Genomic DNA, 11,367 nt, shown 5'->3' on the forward strand with positions numbered 1-11,367 from the left:
GATATTTTATTTACATTAGGCTGCAAGTGCTAGGCAGTGCTCAAAGCTGCATATTAATAATAATCAAAACCAAACAGTACTCTCAGGGAGATGTAAAGTGCCCATGGGTCACATTAGATGAAGAAAAAGGACCACACAACCTCTCCCCCTGATCTGACTGATAACAGACCTTAGAGCACTTGCAAGCTAGTAATAAAGAGTTTTGGCAGCAAGGAAAATCAAAATCCAAATTAATCCTAAGTGTCTGGGTTCTGGAATTATCATTGCTATTACAAAGGGTCAACGTAAACCTCATATTAGAGCAGCCACCTGAAAAGTGGTCCAAAACTGGGCAGAAAGTAACATTTCCAGAATTAATTCATTAATCAAGTTCTGCCCACTTACTTTTGGTAATTGAAAAGCAGCACTGGTTGTACTAATGAATATACACCTGCAGTACATACAGGATGGCCATCAAAGGACAACCCCACAAATGTAAACTTGTTAACTTGTTTCTCATTTAGTTCATGAACCAGGTTACACAACACTTAACTTATATAAAAATCATAATTAAAATAAATATCTAAGACTGTTGCCCATCTCGCCCTCCACCGCTTGAGAAATTTGCTTAGGCGGAAGAGAAAACCTGATAGGGAGAAAAGGGTCTGAGCAGTCATTACAGCCATACACAGCCCGTTCAAACCCTCTCTGTAGCTCATTATCCTTTGTTTATCATCTCCAGACATGAAAAACAAGTTGCTTCTTTATCATTGGAAAAGTTCAAATCAATACAAGATTTCCATTTAGAAAAAGCATTCCATGATTCTATGATTAGACAACAATCGGCATTTTAAAAGTAGCACTCACATAGAAAACTTTTGTGCTCTTTACCCCTATTTTCATTTGAACTTTTTACTTCTAGATAGAATTACAAACAGAATAACTCAATGGTCAGAGCCATTACTTGAAGAAATCTCGGACATACTCTTGGTTATGATGACTGGAGGCAGCATACCGTACGTTATGCCAGGATAAGGGAACAGAGACAAGCAGTAGCAATGAGTAGTTTTCATGCTCTATACAGCCTTGTGCTTCGAATGAACTTGTTCCTGTGCCACAAAGTAAGAATTTTATACAGCAAAGATCACCAAAACTTATTCTGGAGCACTTCTTTTTGTGGGAACAATGTGTAATGTATTTTCACTGTTAACTGGTTTCAAAGATAAAGAGGGACCAAAAATGACATTGTAAAAGTACAGAACAATGAGAAAAATCATCAGAAGCAGCTCTAAAGCTTACTTTCAGATTGCCATGGTATACAGCTTATCAGTTTATATTAAATATTACTGAAAGACAGCCAACAAGATGGCCTGAAGAAACAACGGTGTGCAAACTGTGAAAGTCTCCCTGATAACATGAAGCAGGTTTAAGCAGGGGAAAAAAAAACCAACAGTTTCGGTAGACACTGGAAGTCACAGGAGTGAAAGCTGTGACAAACACAGATTTCTCATTCCAAGACTTTACATGTTGAGAATAACACATAAACATTTGCCTAAAGAGACTGAAGGAGTATATCCATAGTTTATATACACCGTTAGCTTTGAAACTAAGATGACTGCAGCTTTCTGTCATATACTAAGTATGTCTTACTAATACAGAGGATCATTAAAAAAACAAGAGGTCACATACTGACTACAGCCACTTCAGGATCCTTCTGGGCAACATGACCTCTTGTCACACTTCATGTTCAAAGCTCAAACACACTGCTCTCCATGGCTTTTATTACTGACAACAATTTCATGGCAATAAAGGCTTCACACCCATTTGTCTTGCTCCACCTTCCACTTGTCTGGAAGGAGCGAGGAGTTTGGGGTTAGATCCACCTCTGCTTCTTACTCACAGTGAACTTGGCAGGGGTCACCCCACTGGGCGGGCTCTTCAAGGCACTGCTGGAACTGGGTTTCAGCTCCCACCAAGTCACTGCAGGAGAGGTAGAGCAACCCCATTGTGGCTGCTAATCTAGCCTGTAATTTCAGTGCCTTAGTTTCTCTATTCTAATGCAAAAGGGATACCACATATCATGCAAAAAGGCCAGAAGGTTAATTCAAAGCTATAAAAAGCTACACCGTGTTTTTGATACTGTAACAGCATGTTCAGACATGACTATGATTTTGTCAGGGCTTTTGAAGCAGAACACTTCACGAAAAGCAAACATACATCTTGAGAGTTGCATGCAGCTACTCCAGAAGAAAAAAAAGTGGTTCCTTATTCTCTTCTCCTTCTATTTTTACACAACCTGATTTTTGAGAAAAACATTTAGGGTTTTGTTACCACAGGAGGGCAGGAGCATGTAATGCTAGTGCTGATTTCTTCTTGGAGAGAGCAGAACAAACAGTGGGAGCTGGAACGCAGAAAGAGCCAAGTCAGAGACCCGGAGCGTGATGAAAATTCAGTCATACCAGCAGAGTTAACTGCTTGTTAATGAAGGCGTATGCATCCCATCTGCTGACTACAGAGGAGCTGGAATGGTTTCAAAAACATTCCAAGACAGACATACCATAGAATCTATGATGTGAACGTGTGATCCATACTCTGAAGTTTACCCTATTGATTTCAGCAGGACCGAGTATAGGCACAGACGCAGGCAAGCACCAAGGTTGCAGGATACAAACTACGTCCTTGTCACACGTTAACTGTCACTGCCAGTTAGGAACAGAAACCGTCCCAGTGTCATTAATTCTGATTTCAGGAGAAAGTTCTGGCTTGTACCCAGCAACTAACTGGTTCAATAAACAGCATCTCAGAAGCAGAAAACATGATACTACAGTGAAAGCGTGTAACTGAAACCCCAATAAATGCCTGGGTATGACTTAAGGCTTCTCAAAAGAGCTGGACTGTGAAAAAGCAGTTTTAAAAGACAAGGCAGTGTACGGTTTAAATGCAAGAAGTAACTACCAACATTTATGTGAAGATTTCTTATCAGGAAAGAGAGAAATAGCTACTGTAAGAACATGCTTAATGATGATCTAAAACACAGAAAATAAATTTATGGATGAAATCAGGGGGAAAAAACAATCCCAGTTGTTGTATTTATTGTACGAATTACAACTCATGGCTATAATATTTAAACTTCTGTTTCCTTCCTAACTAGGCCTACCACACACAATATGCTATCAAGAAAGCTGCCAAACAATTGAGTATTCCCAAAAAGCAAATGTATAGCCCCCTATGAAAAACAAATATGATCACCTGAAATCTGCCATCAGCTGCACACTGTCCCGGAACTCAAAAGAGTTAAGAGAGACTTACAAGACCAGAACCTGCTGCATGGAGACAAGTTCCCAGGTTTCTTAATTCATGTTATTTACCAACATAAATTTCCCTTTTCATGAAATAATCCAGAATCTTAAATTCAATATATCTCATGTAACTGCCGGTATTATCAAATTCTCTTTAATAAGAACTAGTCTAGGTTTTTCAAGTACTGCACAATAGCCATCAGATTTTAAAACCTATTAGAAAAGTAATTGTCACAGAGTTAGTATGTTAACAAGGACATTTAAAATGAGGCTCCATTTAACCTATCCATCCCTTCAATAAGAAAACAGTGCAAATCACCAAATTATGCATATTTTATAGGATTCTCTTGGCTTTAAGCCCTTTGATCATACAATCAGTCCTCTACAAGAACCATTTTAAAAAAATCATGTACTCTAAATGCTATGTCAGAAGGAACAGCAAAATGGGTTTTCATGATAAATCCTTCATATTCTGCTATAATCAGCATTTTGCAGGACTCCACAGATAGATTCTCTGGTAGCCCTTCACTTCCTTGTTTAGGAGGTCACTTTTCTGCACTATTTCTTTTTATAAAGCTCTATTTTTGACTGCTCTGGACTTTTGTTTACATATTGAGCCACCTGATGCCTCCAGGAGCCATATAGTTTGCTAATGAAGTCATTTTCTCTCCGCAACACACAGTGACTCCATGTAACTAAATGCTTCTAAACAGGACTTAGTATCTAAGGCAATCTGAAGACCACTCCTCTCTGTGTGGCAGAATTGAAAGAAACACAGTTCTGCTTTTCTCCGGTGGCTAACTCAAAGAGGACGGGAAAGGGGAATATAAAAGAGCACGAAACTCTGAACATCACAATTTCAGAAATACAAGAGTTCACCTAATAGAGAGAATAAGGATTACTCCATTATTTCCTTCTCTTGGACAGCTGGGGGTTGACTGGAGGGGGGGGGGGGGGTGTTGGAAGGGAGACATTGAAAGTGATTATAGGATTTAGTTCACCTTTTTTTAAATGCTGATGGAACAAACACCAGCATTTTGCTGGATCAGGTATAACATGAAGGAAAAAAACCCTGAAGCTAAAAACCGAATTCTTCCACAGCACAAAGCACTTTACTCAGCAGCACCTGCAGCTGCACTGTATGTATAGCTTTAGCCAATTACCTATAAATTTACTAGGACCTTCACTTCTGTGCTACACAAACTTTAAGTTACAGTGACACTAAACTGCTTTCTTTTGGTTAAAGAAAAAACAAAACTATGCAGGATTTAAAACAGTAAGAAAAGAGTATTTTTCCTTTAAAGCATTTTGACCCAAAGCGAGTGTTTCCTCGCAGGACAATTATCAATAAACATGACTAACGCTGTGTTACAAAATAGATTCTATCCTAACTTTCGCCATCAAAACAATCCCACAACTGTTGAGAAATCTGATTATACAGAATACTGGACATTTTACACGCTACAAAACACAGGTTACCACTACTCCCAGTCAAGGAGAGAAGCCTCATAATGAAGAGAAAGCAAAATCCCCTATTTGCCAAGATTTAGATGACTGGGATAAAGGCAAAAGAAAAAGGAGAAGCCCAACTCCCTGTGATCATTACTGCATCTGGTTAAAAATAAATGTCAGGCCCTGGTCAGTCAGGTATTTCTACATAAAAGTACATTTATTTTCATTCCCAATCAACACAAACTGCTAGACTAATGGATCATTCTGACCATTCAAACTGTCATTGAAACACATCTTCAATTTCAGTTTAATACTATCCCCTAATTAGGATGGAAACACTGAAAACACAGATCTAAATACAACAGCAAACCCTAAAGTGGTTTTGTCGTATTTTTTTAGGTACTAACCTAACATTATCTGTAATAGCTACTGGGTAATTACTGAGTATACATATACTACAGCTTAAGGTTCTCAGGTGTCAGGGTTTCAAGATTATTTTTATGCTTTCACTTAACATTATTTAACCTTGTATTTTCGTGCCCATCTCTAGAAATATTCTAAACTTTTAGCAGACAAAGCACAAGGTTTTGACAGGGTAAGTGTTAAAAATACTGTATTATAGTCATTTGTATGTTGTTTGCAGCACAATGCAGAATACTTCATGTATAAGTGAATCATCAGTCATCATAGAGAAGTTCTCAGTAAATTTATGGTTTCTTGAAATACTATCATGTACTGTTCCAGAAAACTGTTTTCTTAATTTTAGTTCCAAGAGCAGGGTCATTCATCATATCCTTAACCCCAACAACTACCACTGCTTTGAAGCGTGCAAACAACTGAAAGAGTGACAGGCTGCTAACATCAGATATAGTTTTAAAAACATGAACAGCTGATTCAAATACACCTTTCTTGCTGTAGGTTTCAGAAACTAAACCACTAAAACAGAGTGAACCCTGGACTACATCTGACTAGCCAAAAATATAAAAGTTTAATATATTACCCTTTCCAAAATGTGTCACAATACATTAATAACAAGGCTGTAGCTACAAGACATTAATCCAAACCTTTAACATACGGCATTCTATGATGATTTAAAAATCTCTATGCATCTACTAATCATTACGAGTCAAGCAAGTGATACCAATCCCTGCTCTAACAACTTCGTAAAGCAAACTTTTGACAGATAGGGGATGGCAACCTGCCACCAGTTCCCAAAAAGTGTCTCCTCTCAGTCACATCACTGCATCAACACTTTCAAAGGAAAATTGGGGTGCTTCTGGGTAAAGATAGTCATAAGTCACTGAATGTTTCAGCAGTGAAACAATGATGGCACAATACTGCACATTCCTTATGCGCAAAATATTCCCACAGACATCTATAGGATTTCTGGAAATGGATGCAAAACCAAGTCTCGAGCAAACATGTTTTGCAACCCCAAATATAGTGACTTTAGAAATAGTTGGTGAAAAACTGCTTAAGCTTTCTTTTTTTTTTCCCCCTCCAAGCGCCTGTATGAACCTGTGGGCTGCAAGGAGTGGGAGACTGCAACACGGGTGAGTTAAAATTACACCGCATCGCAAACAGGCTTCACTATTTAATAAAGATGCGCTTCAGAACCCCTCTGCGAAGCAATCCCAACCACAAGATCTGTGCTACAGAAAGAACCTATTTTAAAGCCAAGCAGTCAAATTATCGAGAGAGTGAACTGAGATGTGCTGCAATATTTATGCAGCCATTATAATGCAAATGCGTAAGGTATTAGAAAGGCTATTTGCATTGGTGCGCAGCCCCTTCAGTCTGCTACAATGCCAACAGAAGAACAATTAGGATGCATGCATAACAAAAAGCCTCCGACCACAGGGTAGGCAGGTTTGCTGAACCAGATACAATATCCATGGGATCAGCACGGCTCGGCAGAAATACTGTCTGCTGGATCACTCCAGAATATGAAGCATTTTAAGACACAAAAGCACACAGAGGATTAGCGTGGCAAAGGTAAGAGCAAGCTACAACCAACTTACTATGAGCACCAGTCGCATGTTTCTCAAGATGAACTGGGCTGGGGCAGAGCTCACCCTCCCCAGCGCTGCTCCTCTCTGCAACACCACTGACAAAGAGCAAACTTTATTCTAAAAAATACTAAAACAAACCAGCTGCATGCTTTCCTGAGGCAAAAAATACTCTCCAACGCGTTTTGTAACATAAAGGGAAGCAGGTGTGCAAATCAGGATCTAATGTACATCCACTCTGAAAAGTGTGGAGAACCCGAAAGCAAAGAAATACTTCAAGTCTTTCCTATTTTTTTTCATGTACACCTTTAATAGTAAAACGGGACTAAAAGAACCAAGTATATAGATCGTTTGAAGAAGTCTGACCACGCATCCCAGTATTTATCCACACCAGTTCACAGTCTCTTGACATATTCTCATGCTAGTCAGCATGTCCACAATTATGATAGGCTCTGTTCTCTCATGTATTTCTCTTTGAGAGCAACACAAAAAAAGTACTTCTTAAACTGCAACAATCTTAAAACAGACTAAACAATGCAGTTTGAAATTACTTTTTTTGAAAGAAAACAACACTGCATAATTTCTTTACAAAATATATACATTATCTTTGGTTAATAATGGAAAAATTCTTAGTAATTAAAATTCCCCTTTTACCTGGAGACCATTGTTTTGCTGTATGGAAAATGCCTTTATTGAACCAAATCTGGTGTCGTAGAATGCCCAGATTTAATAGTATGTTACATCTATTTCACAACACCATCAAGCCCAAGCAACGCAGCAAAAAACAAGCAAATTAAGGTCACTAGCTAATACTGCAAACATTACCTGCTCATTATACAACCTGTTACATTTTATCCCGGTACATTTTGTAACACAGCAAGACTACTGTACCAAACAGACTAGAATATGTCAGCCGGTACAATTATAATGTAAACAAGGGCTCTTTTTGTCTCTGCAATCTAGTTACAACTGGCTGTGTAATCTTCACTACCGTGTCCTTCCCAGCCCTCTCTCACACACACAAAACCCATCAGAAAGAGAAAGAACAGAAATACCTCCTCTGAGATGCAGTTGCATGCAGTAAGAATAAATACAAGGTATTACAATGACAGGCAGGAAAGCAAGCATCACTTCAATTACGGGAGGATAATAAGAAAATCAAATAAAAAGCAAACAGCCATGAAGCATTTTGGGTGGGAAATGCCAATGGCCAAGCTGAGTGAGAGCGTATAGAGCACTGGATGGGGGTACTTGTTATGGGCCACAAACTCCCCTGCAACCAGGAAAAGCAGAGTCACCCAAAAGGCAGGGAAAAAGTAGGCATCAAGGGTGAGCCATCCTGGGGCCAAGGCTTGCAAGAAGGGGCAAACACTGCCTTCCCCTTCCTCCATGCATGCAAACTTTCATCTTTCTTCACACACGAAGGAGAACCTGCTGCTAGAGAGACCCATCCTATTTTAGAGCCCACCCAAATTTCTCCACAATAGTATTTTGGAATATCTGGTTTCTCTTAACGCAGTTTTATTTCCTTAGCAACATTTTAAACCGTCCCAAAAGTCAGCCCGGTTATTTGCAGGGCTTCCTCAAGCTTTGTCAAGACGGGATCACAAAATGCGATCCTTCATGTTCATAACAACCACAAGATACTTTTACAGCCTCAATTCAATTAACATGCAGGAGTACCATGCACACACGTAAGCAGCACATGCATCCAGCTATTGCAGGGGTGCTGTACAGAGGTCAGCTCATGCAGTGACAAGCTGGGACTGCCACACACACACCCCGCTTCAGCAGAAACATTCTTTTCTAGAAAGCCACAGCCAAGTCACAATGAATCCCAGGGTTTCCTGAAAGGCACACACACAGCGGATCCTCCAAGCAATTCATTTCTGTGCACAGGCTAAGGGTGCAGCTGGAGAAAATATTCCTCGTCTGAAGGAATCCCTTCAAATCACACAGAATTCCTGGAGGAGAATACACCCGTCAGTGCGATTTAAGTGTCAACATAACAAAGGAACGCCCCTCCCAGCACCTCCTGCCTTACAGATATGTCACGCTGGAAAGAAAAACTAGACTGGGAAGAGCAGCTATTGGCAATCAGCACTGTTTATCAACCCTACCCTTGCCATCACCCCTAAGAGAAAACGTTGGGGATTGTTTCACGTTTCTAGAAAGAGCAGAATAGAGGGATGTGGCTGAAGACAGCATCCTCTTTGAGGAGTCCTCGGCATTCCTCAAAGGAATGCTGGGGACACAAGGAGAGCTTTGTCTGGAATCATCCTTCTGTATTACAAGATTACATATAAAATTGGTTTTGCCTGATGTACATGTTTTGCCTTGCCACACGTACAGAAACCCTGACGGCTGACAAACACCAGCCTAAAACAAAAGGAGTCCAGCTTCAAATTAGTAATCTCCCATTTTACTCATCCAGAGCAAAGAATAATTACATCCAAAGCCAGAACAGTCAAACTCAAATCAGTCAACAGGAATTAAGAGGATAAGAGTGTTACTAAAATTAAAATGTACTCACAACAGTGTAATAACAAATTCATAGGATACAGTAAATCCTCCCCAAAACCACAGTAGGATTATATCAAGATCACTATACAACATATGCCTGAAATATGGCTGTAAATAAGTGTAACTTAATTTGACCACCACCTACTTTAAGCCCTTGATTTTATAAATAGAAGCATCCCATAATGACTAGTGATTATAAAAAGGCAGTTTACAAGGTAAAAACAACAACAAGCAGAAAGTCAAATGTGTAAACAAGAAACAGGAGAAAAATCATGAAGGTAATTACTAAAACCACCTTAATTTCTGCTCTGATAGACAAAAAAAAACCCAGCCAAGTCCTGCAGCAATGACAACACGCACAATTACAACTCCTTGATCATGAATATTCTGCCTCAAAAGTGTCTGCACATGTGCAGAGCCGAGTTGAACGTATGCTTCCACAGTCCCAGCTCAACCACGTCAGTTAAAAACCACTAGCACTACTTCAGCACTTCATAGTTCCCTCCTCACACACGGCGACTTTCTACTCCGTGTCCATACCTGCGGGTAAAGTAAAGCGGCAACAGTTCCACCAAACTTCAGCTCTGATGAATTCCTGCACAGCCCACACCCAGTCGCGATTTTAGTCAACAGCCGTTCACCCCACCTAAGATTACTACATCTTTTTAACCGTTTCCTAGAGAAAGATACATACAACTCGGTGAAAACACCTTCTACGGCCACACATGGCTGTCACACACCTTTCTCTGTAACACCTCTCCCGTTTAAACACTGGCAAAAATCACCTGGCTAAGCAGGAAGGCGACGACTTTTGAAAGGAGGCTCTGCCTGTCCGTCTCCATCAGAACTGCCACAATAAATTCATCGGGTGAAACAGGAAAAGAACCTCACGCCTATAGGAGAGGGTGGGGGACAGCACTCACACACACACAGAGGCAGATGTAATCATTACGCTGAGCGCCAGTGCCATTACACACACGCGAAGTCCCTCAGATTTCTCTTAGCCAGCTCTCGGCACCGGGAGCTGGAGGGGAGGAGGAGAGGTGAAGCTGTAAAGCGGAGCTTCCTCCTTTCTTTCTGTTGTTGTTGTGGCGGCGGCTGGTCGCTGCCATCGCCCGGCAGCGCGGCGGAGCGGGACAGCCCTGCCGCCAAGCCCAGCGGGTCGACCGCCCGCCCCGGCCCCGCTGCTCGCAGCGGGCGGCCCCCAGCCTGGCCCGGCCCGGCCCGACCCGCCCCACCTGCCCGGGGCCCGGCGGTGCCGGGCGGGGCTGCCCCGCCGGGGCACGGGAGCGCGCGCACACACACACACACACACGCACACACACACACTCGCTGGGTGCCGGTGCCGGGAGCCCCGAGGGCTGCCCCGCTGCCTCCCGCCACCACCTCCCCGCTCTGAGGCGGCACGGGGCGCGCTCCCCGCGCGGTTACCTGCTGCCCAGGCCCTCCCCGCCTTTGTGCCCGCGGCCTCCCGCCTCCCCCGCCGCCGTCGTTCCCGGCCGCCGCCAGGCCCACCCCGCCCGCTGTCAGCCACTGCCTCAGCCCTGCCCAGGCGGCGGCGCCACCCCCCCCCCCCCCCCCCCGCCCCAACCAGCCGCGGCCCCGAGCCCGGCTGCCCCGTACCGTGCAGCTCCGCCATCCTCCCGAGGCAAGCTCGGACCCCCCCTCCCCACCCGCCCCTGCCGGCCACCGTCTGTGCGCACCGAGCCGTCACGGGACTGCCCGCCCACCGCCCTCCCGCCGCACACCGGGGGCGGGCCCGCCGCGGCGCGGAGCGAGCGAGCGACCGCTTCCAGGTTACGGCGCCGCCGCCATCTTGGCGGCGGGCGGAAGTGGCCCGGTTGCCCCTGGCGACGGTGAGGCGGCGGGGAGGGGCCTGGGCCGGCCTGCCGGTCCCGGGCGGGCTGACGCCGGGCTCCCCGCTGTCTGGGCCGCTTGTCTCGGGGTCCCGTAAGCCCCGAGAGGCCGGGCCGGGCCGGGCAGCCGCCGCCCCTCAGAGCCCGCCGGTGCAGCTGCAGGGCAACCTCAGCAGGTAACCGGCCCTGCGCGGCCTCACACCGGAGCCTCCCTGGCAGCGCATCCCCGCCGTGTCACCGCTGAAACTA

At 43.7% G+C, this 11,367-nt stretch overlaps 1 protein-coding gene across 4 annotated transcripts in view; it reads right to left on the bottom strand.

Annotated features, from left to right (window-relative positions):
- Nucleotides 1-11,097, bottom strand: part of SHOC2 (SHOC2 leucine rich repeat scaffold protein) — a 70,617-nt gene extending 59,520 nt beyond the window's left edge. The window contains exon 1 of one of the 4 annotated variants that reach the window (XM_061458772.1): nt 10,966-11,097. The gene's annotated coding sequence lies outside the window, so the exon portion shown is untranslated. Of the gene's footprint in view, nt 1-10,214; nt 10,348-10,885 lie in introns of those variants that run through there. The other 3 variants (XM_061458774.1, XM_061458771.1, XM_061458773.1) reach the window with 3 other exon arrangements.
- Nucleotides 11,098-11,367: the final 270 nt, after the last annotated feature.

The sequence above is a fragment of the Pezoporus flaviventris genome, unplaced genomic scaffold (assembly GCF_033815535.1).
Source record: "Pezoporus flaviventris isolate CSIRO_AGI_PZ_B2104156 unplaced genomic scaffold, CSIRO_AGI_Pfla_v1 ptg000029l, whole genome shotgun sequence".
Lineage (NCBI taxonomy): Eukaryota > Metazoa > Chordata > Aves > Psittaciformes > Psittacidae > Pezoporus > Pezoporus flaviventris.